Raw genomic sequence first — 15497 nt, 5'->3', positions numbered from 1 at the left:
GGAAAATGCAGACATCTCCTAGCACCCTAGCATTGATACATTTCTGCAAGTGATTTAAACAGGCGTTAAGCCCCTCATTAATATATTCAAAGGATGTAAAACCTGTTTAAAGTAAGTGCCCTGAATATTGTTTGAGGCTTTGGGGAGCAGGACAGAACCCTGTGAATTCACCCCTTATTGTCCCTGTTTTCCATCTGGAGAAAGATGTGCACCAATTTCCATTCCACAATTTTACAGGTTTCCATTTTAAATTTCAAGGTGTAGTATCCGTGTAAAAGGACAGTGCCATAAACAGGAGTAAATGCATTACAACAACCTGTGATACTATTTGATACAGTGCTGTACATCACCAACAATTTATGTTTTTTTTTACACAATTATAAATTTGGAACTAAAATAATAATATTAAAAACAAAATTTAAAACTTAAAGGAGGTGAAATTGGTTGACCCAGTGTGACATGCGCTCATATTGAATTGGCATCTGATTTTTCAAAGTGCAGTTGTTTATTTTCCATTGACTTGGAAAATATTGCCAGGATTTTAATTTCAAACCAAGTAAAAGCAGCAGGTGAGAGTAGGAAAGATTCTTAAGAGTTAGAACTATTCTTCTATGAACTTCAGTGGAAAGATCAGACATGGTGATAAATCAGCTGCTGATTTATCATGAGTCGGTCTCACCCTGTTGGCATAGACTAATTTCATGCCCTGAATGCTGGAAAATGTAGTAGTGTTATAGTGGCATTTTCATCTTATTGCCAGGAACTAACACTGTCCAAATACAATACAGAGTTGGCAATGCACAATCAACCAACAGCAGCCATTTACTTACTTCTAGTTCAGTTTGTAAAGGCTTTCTTAAAGTTTTAATCAAGTTAAACTCTGGCTTAGCATGGGACATGCACCGTACACATATATTGTCCTCCCTTGATCAAAACGAGCAGAGGTTTGGGTCACATTAATTGTCCTCGAGACCAGAGTCATATCGCTTAATTGGCACCCGATCCACAAACATTCACTCCCTCCACCACCGACGCACAGTAGCAGCAGTGTGTGTACCATCTACAAGATGCACTGCAGGAACTCACCAAGCCTTCTTAGACAGCACCTTCCAAACCCATGACCACTACCATCTAAAAGGACTAAGGGCAGCAGATAGATAGGAACACCACCAGTTGGAAGTTCCCCTCCAAGTTACTCACCATCCTGACCTTGGAAATATATCGGCCGTTCCTTCACTGTCGCTGGGTCAAAATCCTGGAACTCCCTCCCTAACAGCACTGTAGGTCTACCTACACCACAGGGACTGCAGCGGTTCAAGAAGACAGCTCACCACCACCTTCTCAAGGGCAATTAGGGATGGGCAATAAATGCTGGCCCAGCCAGCGAAGCCCACATCCCTTGAATGAATAAAAAAAATCAATGCCTGATTTTAAAGAGAGGCAATGGGGGGTGGGGGCGAGTAAGGTGTGTAGGAGCCCTCGAACCTGTTTCTGCCAGATAGAGGTTAGGTGGGGTTTGGGGTGGGGTTTAGGGGAGTGGGGGGATGTTGGTGGTGGGTGTGGAAATCAATGAAATCAGGGCCTGAAATTCTGTGCTCTGATCAGTGAACACATTAAATTATTAAATTGCTTATACTGACAATTAGAATGTAAATAATTAGGAGAAATACAGATGTACGAGGTGGTACAGGTAGTAATATCGCCCACCTTCCTGTTAAGGTTTGCTTGACGTTTTGTAAAAAGTATTTCCGAGCTAAATATACTTTTTATCTTTCTTTGATAAAACTGTTCCTGTTTTTGGTAGATAATACTGAAATATTGGTGCACCCTTACAACTTGGAGTGACCTGTGTTGAAGAGCTACAGAATGTGATCCTGAAATATTAATCACAGTCTGTTCTGGGCACTTAATTTAAAGATGCAAATTTTTGTGGTGTTAATACTGTAAAAAGATCAAGGGACAATCAACACTGAGTAGGTTAACACTTCTGAATTATTGAACATCATGAGTGAGTTAGGACATGTTTGATTTGGATTACTTTATTCTGTAGTTGCATAAAATGTTTAAGCTTTAAGGGGCAAGTGATGTCTGAAAGGTTAAAAGCTGGTGTTAATTCCACTTGGGTGGTAATGTCTTAAACACACTCAAATTTCCTGGGTCAGGTCATTTGTATCTTTATTCAGAGATGTTAGTGCAGATTTGGGCAAGAGTAGGGAGCACGCTATTAATCGGAAAGGAACTTCACATATAAGTTAAATCCAAAGCTCTGAATACAATTACATGGGAATGTCATTATGGAAAACAACAATTCTGTTAAGATGTACTTTGCTGAACTCTTGGCAATTGCTACAGTAAAACAAGGTGCAGATAACCAAACTGGCAAGGTGAAAGTTCCCTTTGGCTATTCCACACAGTTGTGGTCAATTGGATGTGGAGAACAATTCATAAAGGCGTAATGTTTTCAAGTCTGTACCTCAGGGAATATATTCCCTCATGTTAAAACCAATTCCTACTCCAGTACAAAATGTAGCGAACCATGAATTGGAATAGGAGGCCCAATTCATGAAGACACAATTTCAAACCTAAAGTTACCTCAAAAGTCACTTCCCCTAATACTCAAATGCTTGTATTTACTGGCCCAGTTAATCTTACCTGGAAATACCAGAGAAAACATATCAATGCCTCCATTAGGAAGAGAGACAGTGACAGAACTATAAGCAACTCCGGCAAGCTTATCTACACACATGTCAACGACTAGGATGACTCCTTCCAAAGCCATAACAATCACTATGGCATTAAGCTTCCATGGCCGGGATTTTCTGTGCCCGCCAGTGTCGGGCATGGTCAGCGGCGTGGGTGGACAATATGGTGCAATCGGTTTCACGACTGCGTGAAACCAGTTTGTGATCATCCACTCAGCCCGCCCACCGTGAGCTGCGTTTCCCGCCATCGGATGTCAGGAACCTCATTGTAATACAGATGCACATTAGGCCAGACCGCCGGAATTGTCCCCTCTGCTGGGTCATCTGTTCATGTCGGTGGGATTGCACGCCGATGTGTTTCACGACAGCATTTAAAGGGGGCGGGGGAGGGCCCAAGGGTGGCCCTGCCATTGACTATAGCGCACAAGCATTTGGGATGGGGGGTAGGGTGGGTGAGGGAAGCGGGCATACATCAGGGACACCTTGTATAAAGCGACCATTCCGCTGCAGCTGAGACAGTTCAGGCGCAGCCACACTGATCTGATTGGAGTCGGGTCTCTAGCTTCTCTGCCCACTCAAGCAACACAGAGGCATCAAAGAGCCACCAAGTGTTCCAGAGCTTTTCACCTCCCCTCGCTGGCACAGTCTGCAAAGTCCTGAGCATTTTAGTGAACTGCAGAACAGTTGGATGACTGGGTACATTGTACAATCTCCTCACTAAAGCCATGGAACAGTCACTGGTTGGGACGCTCACAGCCCCTTGGCAATGTCATCATCCCGGTCTGGACCAGTCTCCCCCATGGTTCAAGCTAACAGTGCAGCCTTGCAGTGCGGGTTAGGAGAATGTCTGTGCCTGAGCTGAGAGCACAGCCTGCAGTCCAATGGGCAAAGCTGCTGCCAATCGGTCAGGTGGAGTGGGGCGGAGGTGGGTGTGGTTTCGGGCAGCCATGCAGGTCACTAAATTCTGGCCATCCAAGTGGTGGACAGCACTCCCCAGGATGCGTTAAGGGGCCTTCAGACTTAACCAGGACAGATTCTTAAAACACCCATGCTAACCCACGTGTCTCTCTCTTTCATACTGCAGGAGGAATACATCAGGATCATGACACCCGTGCGGCAACCTCAGACCGCAGCAGAGCGACGCTATAATGAGGCTAATGCTGCAACTTGGTGGAGCAAACCATCGGGATGCTGAAAATGCAGTTCCAGTGCCTGGACCGGTCTGGTGGAGCCCTGCAATACAGTCCACAGAGGGGGTCACACAGCATTGTCGCCTGCTGTACCCTTTACAACCTGGGGTTGCAACAGGGAGGGGAGCTGGCTGAGGAGGAGATGGAAGAGATGGAGGTCTCCTCCTCTGAGGAGGATGTCAACGAGGATGAAGGGGATGAGGCCCTCGCACTGGCCAGACGTGGCAGGTGTGCTCAGGAGGTGCTCATAGCTGCTGGATTTGTGGTGGATGATGACATGCAGTGAGGTGACACCATAGATCCTCACATCGTATTTATGAACGTTTGACTTCAGTCTGTATTACGGCAGCGCCAATACCCTCTGTGAGAACGGTCCTGTCATGGAGGCACAATGGAGGTCCCAACAGTCGCTCGATTGCAGGAGGATGATGACGACATGCAGTGAGGACACTCCATAGATCTTCACATAGCCTCTGAGAATGGCTGACTCCTGTCTGGCCGAGGGCAGCTCACTTGCGCTCTGTGATCAGGGTCATATCATAGCGATGCAGCCATGAAACTTTAAAAGCATCTGATCCTCTGTCTGCCTTCAGCACCTGAGCCCTTCAGGAGCACAGCATCTCCGGTACAGATGCTGAAGAGATGGGGGCCAGCCCCACCTTAAAGATGCTGAGAGCACACAGAGAGAATGAGGGAACTCTGTGACGCCTGCCCATAACATTCTGGCAGCAATGACCAGCACCATCGAGGTGCAGGCATCAGTACGTTTGTCTGAAGGCTGCATAGAGCACGGGGAAGAGGCCCTGGACTGAGATACCTGCCTTTATCTTGTACAGAAAGGCTTCACATCTGAGTGATAAGAACACAGCTCATCAGAACAAGGAGCCATAGGTGGGGAGACATTATTGGGAGTTTATTTACAATGGTGAACAATATGTACAAGTGATTAACACCCGTGCCCAGGCTGTGCAACTAATTCTCCTTAATTTTCCTAACCCTGCCACTAGGTCTTGGTGCTCCCTGGACACCCACAGCAGAGGTGGGGGCAGCCTGCTGACTGTGACACCCTGTCTGTGATGACCTTGGAGAGCGTCCTCTGGGGGGCTGAGACCTGGAGGGCCCTGGCCTGCTCTCGGGGACCTGCTGTGTGGCAGTGACACCCTCCTCGGCCTGTGGAGCTGGAGCTGCTGATGCCACAGGAAGAGGGGTTCCGGATGGGCTGGATACTCCCGGAGTCAGCTGGGTGCATGGCCCCAGGGTGTGCACCTATTGATCCTTCTCCCTATGGGTGCCTGGGGGCCCCAGGCTAACTCCTTGAGGGGAAGGGGAAGCTGGAGTGAGATCGAGCTGCCCTGCACCCCTCCCGCGTACACATTGTTGGAGGCCAATGATGGCATAAGCAATGGAGTTGAGCCCGAGCAGCAGTGCAGGAGCGACATCTTAGACCAAGGTCTCCATGGCGGCCGCCATCCTGCCAGTGTTGACCGTGGTGTGTTGGCAATGCCGGTGCTATCACCTCAGCCTGAAGGTGGATGGACTCCTCCATTGTGCCTTGCAATCTGCTGATTGCATTGGACATCTCTTCCTGATGTTCCCGAGCTTGTCTCTGCAGCTCCAGCAACTGTGACATGACCGAGTCCAGAGGCTCGTCATCTGACTCGGACTCAGCAAATTTCTGGCCGCCAGCAGCCCTCCGAGTGTCGGGGACCTGGAAAGTCCCTGTCTCCACCTGCTGTGGATCAGACTGTGCGATGTGCTCACCAGATTGTGATCCCGAGGCTACTCTAAAGCTAGGTCCCACCAAACTGTGTGTCTGTGCTGGTGGAGGGTGTGGGTGACGCTGTGATGGGACTTCAGGGAGGGTGCCTTCAGATTCCTCTTCCGAGCTTCCCTCAGGGCTTGATTGGAGACCCTGGGTCATGGACTCTGTCGGCTGTTTCCCAGATGTGCCTGTGAAAGCAAGGGGAGATAATTAGTGCCTGGCAGTGGCCTGTGAAACAGGACACATCACTCACAGCATGGTTGTCTGATGGATGTTGCACTGCTGGATCCTCACTTGGTAGAGCAGCGCCGACCTCACCATCAGCACAGGAATGGTCCAGATCCTCGCCGGCCAGCTGGATGGCTCTGTTTTCAAAGTCCATGAGGATCTTGACTTCAGGCATTCCTCCACCGGTCTGCGCCCTCTCCCTCTTGTTGTGTGCCAGCTTGTCCTGCGTGAATAGAGATGGAGAGAGTGTAAGCAGGACATCTATCAGGCCAGATGATAAATGTGCCTGGCCTGTGTGGGTGGTGAGTGGTCCCATGGACGGGATGAGGACAATGACAGTGAGTGTGAGAGAGTGAATGGTGATGTCCTTTTAACTGGCAGTGAGTGAGATCCCTGTGAGTGTGTGATGGGTTTGTGAGTGTGTGAGTTGGGAGTGATGAGTAGAGTGACTTACTCTGGCGGAAGGGAGGAGATCATTCATCCTCTTGCAACATTGGGTGTCTGTCCTCTTCTGAAGGGCGTTGGTGTTGACCACAGCTGCTGCTGCCTCCCAAGCCGGGTTGGTCACGCTGTTGACCATCCTGCGGCCAGAGTGGGGGTGGAGGACACCCGGCAGGAGCCCACGGCATCCAAAAGGCGTTCCAGTGACGCGTCGCTAAACCTTGGGGCTGAAATCTTTATTCCTTTCGTGGACACCTTCCCTGCAGCAGTTATGGGCTGGAAGCACGGAGATGTGTGCGCACAGCTGGGCTTTAAATATGGTGCCCGGCGTGATGAAGTGGCGAGATGATGACGGGAGGGCGAAGGAGAATGGCGTGTTTCCCAGGACTGCGTAAATAATCTGCTGAGTTTGGAACAATACGGCTTGAAAACCCACCATCACGGCTGGTGGGTTAAACATTGTTTTACCCACTCACTACCGCACTTAGTATAAACCTGGAACGATTCTGCCCTTTGTCATTGAGCCCTGTGGTTTAAGGCCACAGGGGATATCTGCCAGACAAACCAGTCTACTATTTATTTGTCCCAGTTTGAATGACCTGAAATGTCAACTTTGTTTCTCTCTCCACAGATGCTGCCAGAACAGCTGAGTATTTCCAGCATTTTCTGTTTTTCTTCCAGCATTGCTAGTATTTAGCTTTTGCACAATTAATTCATGTCTAGAACTCATGATTGATGCCAATTTGCTAAAGAGATACCTTTATCCTGTCCTCAGTGGAAAGGAGACACCCGTTGGAAAGGGAATGGAAGGTTTATCAGTTGTCAGGCTTCTTAAGGATCCAGGTTATAAATGGAACCCACGTAGCCATAAGTACACCATACTAACTGCTATGCGTATGTTAAGGGAATCAGGGGGAAAGCTCTCCGCTGTTTGGTACCATACCGAGCACAAAGGAAGATGGTTGTGGTTGTCGGAGGTCAGTCATCTCAGCTCCAGGACATCACTGCAGGAGTTCCTCAGGGTAGTTTCCTGGGCCCAACCATCTTCAGCTGCTTCATCAATGACCTTCCTTCCATCATAAGGTCAGAAGTGGGGATGTTCGCTGATGATTGCACAATGTTCAGCACCATTCATGACTCCTCAGATACTGAAGCAATCCATGTCCAAATGCAGCAAGACCTGGATAATACCCAGGCTTGGGCTGATAAGTGGCAAGTAACATTTGTGCCACACAAGTGCCAAGCAATGGCCATCTCCAACAAGAGAGAATCCAACCATCGCCCCTTGACATTTAATGGCATTACCATCACTGAATCCCCCACTATCAACATCCTGGGGGTTACCGATGACCAGAAACTGAACTGGACTAGCTATATAAATACTGTGGCTACAAGAACAGGTCAGAAGCTAGGAATCCTGCAGTGAGTAACTCACCTCCTGGATCCACAAAACCTATCCACATCTACAAGGCACAAGTCAGGAGTGTGATGGAATACTCTCCACTTGCATGGATGAGTGCAGCTCCCACAACACTCAAGAAGTCCGACACCATCCAGGACAAAGCACCACATCCACAAACATTCACTCTCTTCATCACTGACGCACAGTAGCAGCAGTGTGTACCATCTACAAGATGCACTGCAGGAACTCACCAAGGCTCCTTATACAGCACCTTCTAAAAGCTTCATGACCATCTAGAAGGGCAAGGGCAGCAGATAGATGGGAACACCAGCACCTGGAAGTTCCCCTCCAAGTCACTCACCATCCTGACTTGAAAATATATCACCATTCCTTCACTGTCCCTGGGTCAAAGTCCTGGAACTCCCTCCCTAACAGCACTGTGGGTGTATCTACACCACATGGACTGCAGCGGTTCAAGAATGCAGCTCACCACCACCTTCTCAAGGCCAACTAGGGATGAGCAATAAATGCTGGCCCAGCCAGCGAAGCCCATATCCCATGAACAAATTAAAAAAGGGATACCAATCTATAATGCAAATTGAGACCTCTCCACATTGATGGTATTACCCTGGAAGCAGCCATGATGTTTTTATTCTGCAATGGTCTATATGTTGTTATTATCAGGGTTGGGCTCGACAAATGGCTGTTATAACACCCTTGGCAGCTATGACTGACAAAGTCCCAGAGGTAGAATGCAATACAATGAAAGCTTAGGCAGTGCCTGAGTTTCTCAGGAGCACACCATTAGGACACTGAATGCTTTGGCATGATGCTGCTCTACAGTTTAACCAAAGTCAGCAAGATCATCACTGAGTGCAACAGCAGCATCATGTTGGTTTCCAGAAGGGAGTGAGTGTGCAGCAGATGGGAGTTGAGGCCTATGGCTGTGCAGTCCTACAGGAGAAGAGAAAGGCAAGGAGGAAGGTGACAGGTGGAAATAATGTACAAGCAGAAAAATGGATGTGGGACTGCTGTATAGGATGAGCAAATTTCTATATTCTTTCACATGGTTATCCTTTCACAACTTCACCACTTATGCTGTTTCCCTGGGCCTTCTGGTGAAGTTATGGCAGGTAACCTGGGTGGAAATGATCCCGAACTGTTTCCGATAATGGGCCCCCACTATTAATGGCTAATGTTGGTTTTCCTTACGGTCAGTCACACGTTGCAGAACCAAGAGGACAGTGTCCATTCCCTGCACTCCAGCTGCTCTCCCATCTTTCAGTTCTCTACCCAGCGCTGATACTACCTCTCCTCAAGCAAACTCAAAATACACTCAATGTACAAAGGAGAAATGTAAAGCTTCCCATTTACTAAATACTATTTGGAATGGTCAAGTGTGATGTGTGGGTCCACTCGGTGTCCCTGCAATGTCTACTTGTCCTGTACATCAACCTAAGGTTGTGTTGGTCCTTCCTGGGCGATAGAAGCTGCTGTGAACATTTTGAGATGGTTATGGCCTGATTCCACTTGGTACAGAACCTCGTGATGTCTCTGCGGCCGCTGCAGCAACTTCCAACGATACAGTGAAGACGTGCCAGAGAGGAGAAAGGCACTGGCAGTCAGTCCTTTGACGGGACTTGGGAAGAATATGTAAACACCTTGAGATGATGTCACCTTCCTTGAGCCCTTCTTCATGCCACTTCCCCTGTGCTCGGCATCCTGGCTGGATGTCCATCAAACTCTATGAGAGCAGTCAGCAGAGATTTGCTCTTCTTTCAGGCCAGGTAATGACCCAGTCTATACGTTCAGTTGCTGAACCCTCAGCGAGATAAGCTGCAGTGCATGCACAAAGAGCTGTATGAGTTCAAGCAGGGATGTTTCTTAAAAACACTGTGCTTCTTGAAGTATATGAAGTCAATTGTTGTGTCATTTTGATTGTTTTGTTTGTAAGGTTTTTTTAAAAGCACGGCCTGAGTAGGAAGGACTGTCTCTTTAAATGGAGTTCCATATCCCCGCCCCTAAAGGCAGCTGTTTCCTCTGTTACTTCCTTTCATTTATTAGGCATTAAAAAATTGGTAGGAAGATTAGTAAATCTCAAGAGATTGCCTAGGAAATCAAATGGGCCAAAAGATTATTTTTTCTATTGAAAACATCCCTAATGCTATTCATAACACGGCATCATTGGTTGTCAGGTTTGTTCATGTGGCAGCTTTTACACGTGGGACTTATTCATCGAGAAAGAAAATATTAAACCCCCCCAAAGCCAACTTCATAATTTCACCGGTTATTTCTGTCACAATTATATATATACCTGCACAGGCGTGCAGGGCCAAATGGCCTCCTGCTCTATTGGATTTTTCTATCATTCTATGACGATCACTTCCAGGCTGGAATGGCCATATTTTTCTTCATAACTCAGTTTTGGCACTAGCCTCTGGAATTTCTGCCGGGTTCTCCTGCTCGTCCACCATTAACTTTGACAGAAGATTGATGGAAACCTCGGAGTAATGACATAAAGCAGCTAGAGTTTATCTGCAGGGATTCAGCCAATTAATAAGAACAGGAGTATGCATTTAACTCCTTGAGCCTATTCCACCATTCACTGGAATCATGGCTGATCCTGGTATCTTCCACCGCTGCTACAGTGAGGGATCAGGAAAACTCTGCCGACATTCTAGCCCTAGGCATCAGTCTTGTGGCTTCTTCCTGCACTGATGCGAGAGTGTCTCCCTTGGGTCATGTCAATCAAAACAGGACTCATTGCTTGAAGTGTGGCCTGTCCAGAGGACTGTACAGGTTGATCATGGCATCATCAGCTTTGTAGAACCAGGCTTCCAAAGGGTTCATGACAAAGAGTCATCCTTCCCCATATCCCATGTTCTTCTCAGGTCATGGGTATCTTGAGAAAAGAGCTATCACCATCTCAAGAACTTCATAATGTTTTGCAGCAGCTGCACACATGTGACAACTAAGAGAGATTTTTGGATTAGAGCACAAGGAGGATTAAACAATGTGATGAAACCAAATGAAGTGTATTTGTAAAATTGTTGTACTAAACCATTGGAGTATTCCATGAAAGGACTCTCTGGTCGGAATCGTCCGTGCCCGCTGGCGTCGGGCGTGTTAGGTGGTGTGAGCGGACAATATGGTGAGAAGGCCAAAAATCGGTTTCACAACGTTCCTTTCCAAGATAGCTAGCATGGTCTCTTCTAGGGAGGATATGGGTACAGACTCATCCTTCTCTGGTTCCAGCTAGCTGTCTAGTATAGTGCCCCACCTCCTCCTGCAAGTAAGAAGGAGATGTTTTAGTGAGTATTTTGTGAGGTGTTTGGAGAACCTGGCTGCCATGGTGACAGTGTCAGCTATGGCTCAGTTGGTAACACTCTAGCCTCTGAGTCAGAAGGTTGTGTTCAAGTTCTATTATGTTTTACTGTGGAGTTGCTTTGCTTGTGAACCGGTTGTATACTTATCTGTCGGCAGGAGAGTCAATTACAACATACTGCAGACACAGAGACCAATATAAAATGAAGCACATACTATTTATTTACACAAACAGAGCACTAACATGATGTGTGCTTCTCCAGACAGGCCCTACTCTAGACTAACATTAAAATTATAGCCTGCGCTACACAGCTATTGGGTCTTACAGTAGCATGGTCAATCTGCTCACAGTCTCTTAAACTTGTATTGCACCTCAGATTGCCATAAGTTCCACTGCAGGACTTGAGCACAAAGAGTGAAACTGACACTCCAGTGCAGTACTGAGGAAGAGCTGCACTGTTTGAGATGCCATCTTTCAGATGAAATGTTAAACCGAGGGCCCATCGGCCCTTGCAGGTGGGCATAAAGATACAATGACATTATATTAAAGAAGCGCAAGAGAATTATCTCAATTATTATCTTATTATCCCTCGATCAACATCGCTGAAAAACAGACCATCTGGTGATCATCACTTGATATTTCTGGGAGCTTGCTGTTCACAAATTGGCTGCTATATTTCCAACATTACAACTGTGACTACACTTTAAAGTAATCAATTGGCTGCATAGAACTCTAGGATGTCCTGGGGTCATGAAAGGTGCTATATAAATGCAAGTCTTTCTTTCTTTATGCGAGTTATAGGTAAATGAGGGTGTAATAGTGGTGAGTGTGGGAGTATGAGGAAGGTGTGATGATGAGTGGTGCAGTGATTGTAGTAGAGCGAAGGGTGTTTGGGTTTTGAAGTGCAACATTACTACATGTCTTACCTGGCTTGCTGTATTCATGTGACCTCTGCCACGAGGGAATCTGTCTGTAAGCTGTCATTTTACATCATTTCAATAAAGGCTTCACATTGAGAAAGACGTTAAGAAGTACCGTTGCCTTTGAAATGCGAGGTGAGAAAAAACTTTTTCACAGAGAGAGTGGTTCGGGTTTGGAATGCTCGGCCTGCAAGTGTGGTGGAGGCAGGTTCGATTGAGGCATTCAAGGGGGCATTAGATGATTATTTAAATAGAAACAATGTGCAGGGTTATGGGGAAAAGATTAGCACTAAGTTAAAACGCTCAGAGGTGCAGACATCATGGGTCAAATGGCCTCCTTCTACACTAAAACAGTTTCTGTGATTCTGGGAACTCGAAACAAAGGGTAATTGGGGAGGGGAGTTTTGCACCCACTGTCAGTGTTGTTATAAATGAGGATGTAAGTGGGACAGCTTCTTATTGTAATAACTCAGTTATATCATTGGATTTCTTATGGCACTGCAGCCAAGCTCTGGGTGCAATGGACTTAACCTTGACATACTCGGCAATTTCTTTTCCTACTGTCTGGAAAAAAGATGCCTAGAGGACTTCCGATCCCCTGGGAGGAAGAGGATCTCCCTCCTCCTGACCCTCTGGGAGGATGTCCCTCCTGCTCCCTTGAAGAGGATTCTCCTCCCCCTGCCTACACCCTACATACTCCAGTGCAGCATGGGAGAAATTTGAACCCCCGCCCCCCCTTCAGCTAATTTTTAACCAAGTTTTCCCTTGTTCTGTGTGGAGAGAACACCCCACTTCACTCTAAAAGGTGCTGTTGCAGTGATGTCGCAGATTCCTGATTGTTGTATCTGCAATAGATGTGCAGCCAATGACTTGCACAGCTAGTGATGGCTGCATGCCTGGATTAATAAAGTCAGTAGGCAGCTGCCCACTTGCATGTTAACTGCATGTGCAGTCCACACCCCACTCCCTGTGCACTCGATTCTGATCTTTAAGCCATGAATTTTAACTCTTGTGACTTTTACAGTCACAAAGTTGTCAGCCCTTCTGACGCAACGCCCCAAGTCAAATGGAAGGACAGTGATATGTGATCCTGATACGTAGGATCTCAGGTCTTCCTTACAGTTCATTCAGGGTCTCAGGAGAGAGCCCCTGTCCACCACAAACAAAATCAGCAGTGTTACCATTGGGGGATCCCCAAGCAGGGTTTCCTGTCCCGAGCCTTGTGGGGGGCTGGAGGGCTAATTAAGTGAAAGCCGGCATATAGGCCCGCTGAATGACAGGTACACCCCAACCCCTGGATAAAACTCAGGAAGTTAGTAAACAATGAGGAGGATAGTAACCAACTTCAGGAGGACATCGACTGGTGAAATGGGCAGACACATGGCAGATGCAATTTAATGCACAGAATTATCAAGTCATGCATTTTGGCAGGAAGAATGAGCAACATTAATTAAATGATACAGTTTTAAAGGGGGTGCAGCAGCAAAGAGACCTTGGGTTTCATGTACACAAATTTTTGAAGTTGAGAAGGTTGTTTAAAAATTATGCAGGTTGCTTGGCTTTATAAACACAGAGTAAAGTAAGGGAGTTATCCTAAACATCATAAAACATATAAATCACTTGTTGGCCCCTATCTGGGGTATATTCTCCAATCCTGAGTACCACACTTTAGGAAAGATATCAGGGTCTCAGAGGATGTGGAGAGAAGATTTACTAGACTTCAGGGTTTGGAGAAATCCTGTTTGGTCTCCTTAGGGCAGAGAAGGCTAAGAGGAGTTTTAATAGTGATATTCAAAATCATGAACAGTAAATAAAGAGAACCTGTGGCAAAAGGATTGATAAAGGATACAGATATAGGATAATTGACAAAAGAACCAGAGGTGAGAAGAGAATATTTTTATGCAGTGAGTTGTTTTGATCTGGAAAGGGAAGCAGATTGAATAGTAACATTCAAATTGCTGTTGGATAAATATGTGCAAGGGGAAAACCTTGCAGGGCAATGGAGAAAGAGCAGGGACATGGGCCTAACTGAACAGCTGTATCAAACAGCTGGCACACGCGTGATGGGATGAAAGGCTTCCTTGAGTTTTGTATCATTCTCTGATTCTACCAACCATGGCTCTATTAGCAATTAGTTGATAACAGAATAATTGAGTGAATACAGAGCAAATTTTATATCTGCTGGTGCACATGACAAGGTTACATAAATAATTCAGTTTTATATAAACTGGATAGACTTATTAAATTTACTGAGAAACCTATCATAGACTTTCCGCCATGTACTTTAAAATGATAGCACATGCATATTACTTATATCCCGAGTTAATTAATAGGGTCCTGTGGATTGGTGTGCTGAGTAGTGTTACAACCAGTCCCCGCCCCCAGTTTGTTATGATCCTGAACGAGATACCTCGATTGGGACCCCAATTTTGTTATGCTCCCAGGTGAGGAGGAATGAACTGGCTCCCCTTCTTTATTCAACCCCCTCAGTTGGTCACAACAAGGTTGAATTTAAAAAGGACCCCTTCCCTCATGAATACCTTTTCCCTATCCAAATGCATTTATGTTTTAGAAGGAGTCAATTTAACCACGCTTTCTTGAGTCAAAGAAAGGGTAAGTTTATGAATTACTAAAAAAACCCAAGAAAAAAATAATAAAAATGCAACAGAGATCAAAAATGGGAAGTTGAGTCCAAAAATAAAAGTTTGAAAAGATATATGAATCAGTCTTTGGTTTGTCCATGGGGAGTAGATGACGAAACGCTATGGCTGTAAAGTTGGGTGTTTCCAGTGGAGCTCACTTTGGCAGTTGAGCAATTGGTTTGGACACATTTGGCTCTGCAGGTCAGCTAAAGGTGTTGTCCTGTTTCCTCTTTGACCGTGGCTTTGCTGACTTGCCTACAGCAACAGAGAGAGAGAGGAACTTTTACCTGAAAGTTGCAGGGATGCCTAGTTGCTGTTCTGCTGTGACCTTCACAAGACACACTAGCACACCAGAACTAAAACACACAGATCAGGTTTGCAACTGGCTTTTTAACCTCTTTTCTTGTGTATTCCTGGAAGGGAAAAAACAAACATGTCTTTCACCTAGAATCTGCTTTCTTTCAACTCAGATCATTTCCACATCCTGAGATATAACACAACAGGAGACAGTTTGTGCTGAGATGTGGTAATTAATCTCCATTGTCTCTGCAACCACAGGAGACTAAAGTTCAGTCTTTTGCATTGCACCTCTTCCTTTGAAGTGTCTCCGGCTAAAGTGGGCCTTAACACCTTTTTAGGTGCGACATTCCATGGTCTCTCTGGACTATTCAGTCAAGTATAATCCACACAGGAACTTTCCAGAAAGTGGTGACTTGGCATTCTCAGCCAGCTTTTGTTTGTATGTCTTTTAAAAAAAAAACACATGTCTTCTTTAAAAAAGTTCAATATGCCCAGAAGTAATTCAGGGCTATGATCCGCTGTCATGACAATAGTAAACAGGTGAGTGCACAGAGACACAACTATTTAGTCAGGAAGGAGTGCCTG

The sequence above is a fragment of the Cetorhinus maximus genome, chromosome 5 (assembly GCF_964194155.1).
Source record: "Cetorhinus maximus chromosome 5, sCetMax3.hap1.1, whole genome shotgun sequence".
Classification (NCBI taxonomy): Eukaryota; Metazoa; Chordata; class Chondrichthyes; order Lamniformes; family Cetorhinidae; genus Cetorhinus; species Cetorhinus maximus.
This window is presented reverse-complemented; position numbering follows the sequence as displayed.